The sequence below is a fragment of the Bufo bufo genome, chromosome 6 (genome assembly GCF_905171765.1).
Source record: "Bufo bufo chromosome 6, aBufBuf1.1, whole genome shotgun sequence".
Taxonomy (NCBI): domain Eukaryota; kingdom Metazoa; phylum Chordata; class Amphibia; order Anura; family Bufonidae; genus Bufo; species Bufo bufo.
Genome location: NC_053394.1, coordinates 158,426,024 through 158,434,923, shown reverse-complemented (window position 1 = coordinate 158,434,923; position 8,900 = coordinate 158,426,024).

The following is an 8,900-nucleotide window of genomic DNA, read 5'->3' as shown; positions in this document are numbered from 1 at the left end:
GAAGTCCCTTGGGCCCTCCAGAGAAAAGGATTCTAAGGGCCCACTCTTTGTGTGTATAGGACCTTAGGGGGCCCTGTTTTATTAGGGGTCTATTAGTGTCAGAGCTTGGGCCCACCAGATTCCACCTTTCAGAAGTCCTTTGGCAAATGAAAGGATCCGATTGTTTGCTATGGACAACCAAGCCAATTTTCCTTTGCACTAGTTTTGATAACTCATCACATCTTATGTGTGGACAGGAATTCCGTTTTTCTATTTATTAGTATGAGACTGACATTGGTAACAGGTGAATCCTCCAGATGGACCCCGAGATAGGAGTGGGCCCCAGCACCACATGGCACAGTACGTTCGCTGGACTACGTAGGCGACATACAGGATCTCAGCCAGCCATCAGCCAATGCATCCATATAAAATAAACTAGGTCCATAGAATAACAAATAGCGCTACTATCTACCACCACTTGCTGGGAGTTGTAGTTTTCCCCACAGATGGTATGCCAAAAGGAAACTTCTTAAGACACAGAGGTCACACATAGCAGCTGCAATGTGTCCGAAAACCACAGACATGCTGTTTTACCACAAATCAACATTGTTTTTAAATTGACTGCCGCTGGTTGTTTCCCTTTACCCATGTGAGGAGACATCCCATCCAGGAGAGGAAACCTAAGACGATACAAAGATTCACAGCCACACCTCAGTTCAGGTTTCCTGTCTTCCTTATAGGATGTCCTGAGCGAGCTCTTGCTCCCTGGAGGATTTTTTTTGCTTAAGGCTTCACTCCTAGGAGCTGGGAAAGATTTTGCTATACTAACTATAAGGGGACATACCATCTATCTAAACTTGATTTTTACTCCACTCTCTATTCCAGGCCCCCACATTTTTGGGTGGGAGCTGGTGTGGCATACCATGTGTCCCTAATCTAGTCCATCCTAGGTTGTGTTTCCCACACAGCTGGGACCACAATTGCCAGCCTCCAAGATGGCCACTGGTAGTGTTAAAGGCTTCCAGCTGAGGATACAGAACTATTGCTGAAAGAAGTCAGATCAACTATGCAATTACAAGATTTGAAACAACCCAGGTCTATTGCTGACCAGATGATACAGGATACCAATGTGCTGTGCCAGGGTTTATCCAAGCTTCAGGAGGGCACAGACATAAGTAGCGATGCATGCTCCAGCCTCTAAGGCGTTCACTGTGGCCCCAGTGGTATCCGTACTCCAGTAAGCGCTGTACTAGAATACTGAGTCAGTTTTCGAATTGATTTATACTGAGTTTTCCAACTGATTCTCATGTCCAATATGTACTTTAGAATTAGGAAGTATTATTCCTGTGATGATATAACAGGATATATTGCTTACAAATTTACACTTGAAATGGTGATATTTACCTCACTTTATACCTTGTTAAGCTTGTAATGATCTTATTATATTTGCTAATAAAAACAAAACTTACAAGAATACTGATTCTAAAGCTTGATAGACCCCTGAACTTCAGGTGCCTATTTTGCTAGGAAAACATCAAAATCCTTAAAAAGAAAGAAAGTATATTAGAATAATTTTTTTTTAGGGCATTTGGGACATAAAAAAATAAAAAAAACATTTAGATCAGGGGTGTTGCTAGGTTAAAACAGGGGTGTTGCTAGGGCCTGGGCCCCTGATGTTTTGTCCCAGGCCCCGAATGTCCTGCCTGCTATATACAACTACAAACCGGATTCCAAAAAAGTTGGGACACTATACAAATCGTGAATAAAAACTGAATGCAATGATGTGGAGGTGCCAACTTCTAATATTTTATTCAGAATAGAACATAAATCACGGAACAAAAGTTTAAACTGAGAAAATGTACCATTTTAAGGGAAAAATATGTTGAATCAGAATTTCATGGTGTCAACAAATCCCAAAAAAGTTGGGACAAGGCCATTTTCACCACTGTGTGGCATCTCCCCTTCTTCTTACAACACTCAACAGACGTCTGGGGACCGAGGAGACCAGTTTCTCAAGTTTAGAAATAGGAATGCTCTCCCATTCTTGTCTAATACAGGCCTCTAACTGTTCAATCGTCTTGGGCCTTCTTTGTTGCACCTTCCTCTTTATGATGCGCCAAATGTTCTCTATAGGTGAAAGATCTGGACTGCAGACTGGCCATTTCAGTACCCGGATCCTTCTCCTACGCAGCCATGATGTTGTGATTGATGCAGAATGTGGTCTGGCATTATCTTGTTGAAAAATGCAGGGTCTTCCCTGAAAGAGATGACGTCTGGATGGGAGCATATATTGTTCTAGAACCTGAATATATTTTTCTGCATTGATGGTGCCTTTCCAGAAATGCAAGCTGCCCATGCCACACGCACTCATGCAACCCCATACCATCAGAGATGCAGGCTTCTGAACTGAGCGTTGATAACAACTTGGGTTGTCCTTGTCCTCTTTGGTCCGGATGACATGGCGTCCCAGATTTCCAAAAAGAACTTCGAATCGTGAATCGTCTGACCACAGAACAGTCTTCCATTTTGCCACACTCCATTTTAAATGATCCCTGGCCCAGTGAAAACGCCTGAGCTTGTGGATCTTGCTTAGAAATGGCTTCTTCTTTGCACTGTAGAGTTTCAGCTGGCAACGGCTGATGGCATGGTGGATTGTGTTCACTGACAATGGTTTCTGGAAGTATTCCTGAGCCCATTCTGTGATTTCCTTTACAGTAGCATTCCTGTTTGTGGTGCAGTGTCATTTAAGGGCCCGGAGATCACGGGCATCCAGTATGGTTTTACGGCCTTGACCCTTACGCACAGAGATTGTTCCAGATTCTCTGAATCTTCGGATGATGTTATGCACAGTTGATGATGATAGATGCAAAGTCTTTGCAATTTTTCGCTGGGTAACACCTTTCTGATATTGCTCCACTATCTTTCTGCGCAACATTGTGGGAATTGGTGATCCTCTACCCATCTTGGCTTCTGAGAGACACTGCCACTCTGAGAAGCTCTTTTTATACCCAATCATGTTGCCAATTGACCTAATTAGTGTTAATTGGTCTTCCAGCTCTTCGTTATGCTCAAATTTACTTTTTCCAGCCTCTTATTGCTGGGGATTTGTTGACACCGTGAAATTTTGAATCAACGTATTTTTCCTTTAAAATGATACATTTACTCGGATTAAACGTTTGATCTGTCATCTACGTTCTATTACAAATAAAATATTGACATTTGCCATCTCCACATCATTGCATTCAGTTTTTATTCACAATTTGTTTAGTGTCCCAACTTTTTTGGAATCCGGTTTGTATATTGCCATCCTCAGGACAGCAATACAATTCAATCTAATAAACTGGAAGATCTGAAGGACCTGTGGTGACATCACAGGTTATGTGACCAGCAAAACAGGCAGTGGTTGAGAAGTACCTGCGATGATGTCACCATCATGTGACCAGTGCAGGAGAGGATGGCAGTGAAGATGAGAAGACCTGGGGGAAGAAGCTGTGGTGAGATCTGCTACATGAGGAGAGGTAAGTGAAGGGAGAGGCAGAGCAATGCTGGGACTGTATGTTAGGGCTGAAGGGAGGGATGTTATTTACATGGAACTGTGTGTTGGAGGTGGCTTGGGAGGGGGTCATGTTATTTACATGGGACTGTATGTTGATGGCGACTGTGGGAGGGAGTAATGTTATTTTCATGAGACTGAATGTTGAGGGGGCAATGTTATTTACATGGGACTGTATGTTGAAGGTGGCTGGTGGGGGGGAATGATGTTATTTACATGGGACTGAATGTTTATGGGGTGATGTTTACATGAGATTGCATGTTGGAGGTGGCTGGGGAGGAGGTGATGTTATTTACATGGAACTGTATTTTGGAGGGGGCTGGAGAGATGGTGTGATGTTATTTACATGGGACTCTATGGCGGAGACAGGGAAACCGTGTTATTTACATTGGACTGTATATTGGAGGAGCTGAAGGGAGGGGAGTGATGTTATTTACATAGGACTGTATTTTGGAGGGGGCAGGAGGGATGGTTTGATGTTATTTACATTGGCCTGTATGGTGGACAGAGGAATATAATTACAGGGGGCACTGTAGGGGTATTATAAATCCAGGGGACATTAGGCGTTCTTATTACTACTGGGGCCTCTAGATAACCACGGCTAAATCAACAAGCTTCTTAAGCTGGAATGTCAGAGGGATTAAAGAGGCTAATAAAAGAAAGGCCATAATGGAAACTTTGAAACTTTACCAGCCCGATATGCTGCTTGCAGGAGACCCATTTAATGTAGGATCAGACCCAGGTACTTAAACGGGCGAATCATTGCTTTCATGCCACTTATTCCACCTATGCGAGGGGGGTTAGCATAGGAGTGTAGCTTTTCAATATATATCTGATAAGATAGACGATAAAGGGTGCTATGTCTGTATATATGGCACAATTCTCAATACACCTTGTGCTATAGTCAGGGTCTATATACCACCACCATACTCACCATTGACCATTAGGAAAGTGGTGTCATTTCTTGCGGACATACCCACTGTTCCAACGATAATTATGGGGGATTTTAATAATGTGATTAGCCCGGCATTGGACAAAATGGGTACATTCACCCATTTGACGTCAGAGGAGACTACCCCATTTGGCAGGCTCCTGACTGAAGCATCCCTGTTAGATTATTAGAAGCTGAGGAATCCATACACAAAACAATACTCATGTTACTCCAGTACCTACGAATCGTTATCCAGAATAGATCTAATTCTAGGGAACGCTGAAATGGGCCGCCTCATTGAGGATATACAATACTTACCCAGAGGACTCTCTGATCACTCCCCAGTTTTAGCAACGGTTAATTTTCTTCCCCCAACATTGGTTAGAGGTAAATTATGGAAATTCAATCCGCACTGGCTCTCTATTCTACCTGACCTGTCGGGAGTGGGAGAAAGGCTGAGGGAGTTTTTCCATTATAATCTACCTACAGCAACTAGGTTAGTAGTGTGGGATACCATGAAGGCATACTTGAGAGGGCTGCTCATAGCAGAAGTTAACGCGAAACGTAATGAAACTAGAGCGACTGTACAGAAACTAATGATGGTGGTGGAAAAGGCAGAGGCAGAGTATGTGGAGAGTCCTTCTCTGGAGAACACAACACTCTGGAAGGAAACGCAGCAAGCTCTAAATAAACGCTTGCTCCGTAACGAGACGAATAAACGCTTTTTTCAAAAGCAGTCGTATTACGAGGAGGGGGAGAGAACGGGGAGGTTATTGGCACTCATATCTAGGGCCCAACAACCATCGGCATACATACCTGATCTGCGTAATTCAGCTAAGAATCTTGTGCACGGCAACAGATCAGATCCTAGAGGTCATGCACGAGTTTTATTCCTCATTATATAAATCAAAAGTGGACGTTGCAGACGCAGAGATAGCAGGATTCCTAGACAGATTGCAACTCCCTACTCTAAATGAGGAGCAGCGACACTTCCTGGATGCTTCTAGAACTATAAAGGAAATAGAAGATGCCTTGGGGACCATGTCAAATAATAAGGCACCGGGGTGGGATGGATTGCCGTTCAAAATATATAGAACCTATGCCTCTACACTATTACCTCAAATGTTATAGGTCTATAAGGAAGCACAAAGACAGGGTACACTTCCTGGGTCTATGAATGAAGCTATTATTGTGGTCATCCCCAAACCAGGGAAGGATAGTTTGGAGGACGAATCATATATGGTAGATGTTAAAGTTTTAGCTAAAATATTGGCAAATAGGTTAAATTCAGTGATAGCCTCGCTCATACATACTGATCAGGCAGGATTCATGCCTAATATGTCAACGGCCGTGAATATTAGTAGGTTATTCCTGAATATCCAAGGGAGTCAGATCCACGCCTTGAATGCGGCGGTCGCATCTCATGATGCGGCCTATGCATTCGATAGCGATAGCGTGGAATGGCAATAATTATGGCTGGTGCTCCAGAAAATGGGAGTTGGACGAGTATTCGTTAAATGGATACAGTTAATGTATAATTGCCCCATGGCTAGAATCCAAATAAACGGCAGACTTTCTAAACCCTTTACTAAACTAGGCAGGGATGTCCTCCGTTGCTGTTTGCAATGGCGATAGAGCCCCTTTCAGAAGCATTAAGGAGAGCGGTAACAGTGAAAGGACTGAGGTATGGCCCATTAACGGAAAAAGTGCCTGTTATTTTTAGATGACTGGAGTTCTTCTCTTCCGGAGGCCATGAGCATTATAAATGGTTTTTGGGAAGTTATCCAGCTTGACTATAAATTGGACGAAGTCGGTACTGATGCCGCTCTCTAATGATGGGGGAAGCTTTCCAGCGCATGCAGCAGATTTACAAATAGTTACCTCCTTTAAGTACCTAGGCATCCAAATTTCGAACAACGTGCAGGAGTATGAGAAACTTAACTTGACACTGTTGATACATAGGTTTAGACAAAAAGTCCAGGCTTGGAATCGCTTGCCCCTTACTATGATTGGGCGTACTAATCTGCTTAAAATGATTTTCATGCCCCAACTTCTATATATGCTACATATTGCCCCAACCTGGATTCCCCTCCGCTTTTTCTATACCGTGAATGCGATGAGACCTAATTTTGAAAAAGGGAATACCGCGTATAAAGCTAGCTACTTTGTGTAGACCTAAAACTCAAGGAGGATTGAATGTCCCAGACGCATGGATTTATTATTTGGCGGCCCAGCTGCAGCATATCAGGGGCTGGGGAGTGGATGATGGGCTCAATACAGCAGGCAGGATTGTAAAATACTTGATTAACGATAAAAACCTGTTGTCAGCCATAGAGGACGGTACATTCCTTGAAATAGGGAAGCATTGTCAGCTTTCTCAGCACTATACATAGGGTGTGGTGGAAGGCTAAAACGGTTGTAGGGCTCATTTGGTATACTCAATTCACTTCCATTTGGCCCAACGATATGTATAAAGAATTGAATAAAATAAAAAAAAATGCCCGGGTGTAGGAACGATTTCGGCTTAATCGTATACATCAACTTTTCGAGAATGGCTCCCTTAAGGAGTTTGCACAGCTACAAAAATAATATTCTCTGCCCAAAACTCAGTTCCATCTTTATTTGCAACTCCGACACGCAATACAGACACAGGAGCAGCATGAAAAGATAGCACCGGCCAATAAGCATCCTGGATCTTACTATCTCACAAGGGGGTACCAGTGGAGATATTTCTCTACATTATAAGGTTTTGCTAGAGATGCAACTCAAAAAATACCCTTTAACGTTATATGATAAATGGAAGGAGGATATACCCGAACTGATTGTAGAACAATGGGAAGTGGTGTTGGAGGAGTTTACGGCAGTGGCTGTGAGTGAGGCTCATAGAGTGTCCCAGCTGTTTCTACTGCATAGGGTCTATAGAACTCTGGTTTTACTGAAAAAAAATGGGATACAGGGAAGACGATAATTGCCCAAGATTTGGAACACCTAACGCTGACTTAATCCACCTTATGTGGAACTGTCCTAGACTTAGATGCCACTGGAATGAGACTGTTGACCTATTGCGGCAGGTATTCGATATACAAATAGATCAGTCTGCAATTCTCTGTGTGTTAGGGCATGTTAAAACACTGCAACTGTCTCCGGAAAATAGATTAGCCTTAAAGGGTTTCTACCACCACATTTTCACCTATTTAGCTGTCAGACACTAGCGAACTAGCGATCTGCTGTACCTAACCATGCTATTGTAATCCCTTTCTGTGCAGCGGTTACCCTAAAAAACGTAGTTTTATTGCTATGCTAATGAGCCTCTAGGTGCTATGGGGGTGTCTTTTCAGCACCTAGAGGCTCCGTCCACTCACTATTTCCGCCGCCCAGCACGCTCCAGCCCGCCCCTCTCCTCTAGATTGACAGCCCACTCGCGCCTGCGCCGTGTGCTTCTGTATTCGGCGCAGGCGCAGTGAAGATGCCGGCGCAGGGAGACAGTCACTGCGCCTGCGCCGAATACAGAAGCACACGGCGCAGGCGTGAGTAGTCTGTCAATCTAGAGGAGAGGGGCGGGCTGGAGCGCGCTGGGCGTCAGAAATGGTGAGTGGACGGAGCCTCTAGGTGCTGAAAAGACGCCCCCATAGCACCTAGAGGCTCATTAGCATAGCAATAAAACTAAGTTTTTTAGGGTAACCGCTGCACAGAAAGGAATTACAATAGCATGGTTAGGTAGAGCAGACACTAGCAGATCGCTAGTGTCTGACAGCTAAATAGGTCAAAATGTGGTGGTAGAAACCCTTTAATGCGCATATTATATCAAGCAAGGAAACTGATCGCTTATCATTGGATCAATCATCATCCTCCGAAAGTTACGGAATTGGTGGAAAAGATTCATATGTATATCCGAATGGAAAGTTACATGTACCAGAAAAGAAAGTCAGAAAAAAAATTGAGAAGATATGGAGTCTGTGGTTGCAGCATTATAACACTGTTCTATAGGGTGAGTGTAGGTGGTGGGGAAAGGTAGTGTCCACTACCTGGCGGACGACAACATGGGGGCATAAAATAGGGGTAGGTTGGTCTTGTATTTCATTTCATCCTCTTGTGTGGCTGGGATAACTCCTAAAGAAATATGAAATACTCCGGGTGTAATAGCTCTCTCATGCCGGAATTGATGTATAACACTATGTAAGGGAGTGAATGAATGAAGGTGTTGAATGTGTACAGGTTCTGAGAAGACAAATGCTACACACAAAGAAGTACCACGCTGTGACCATATATATTTTACACCATTGAGCACCACTGGACTTTATGGTCGATTCGCTTCATGACCTTTGACATGGACTTTTGTTGTGCTGCAGATTTGGGAGCGGGGGGAGGGCAGTAGGTACTATTTGTATCTGTTTTTTTTTTAAATGCCATTAATAAAAATTATCTGATTTAAAAAAA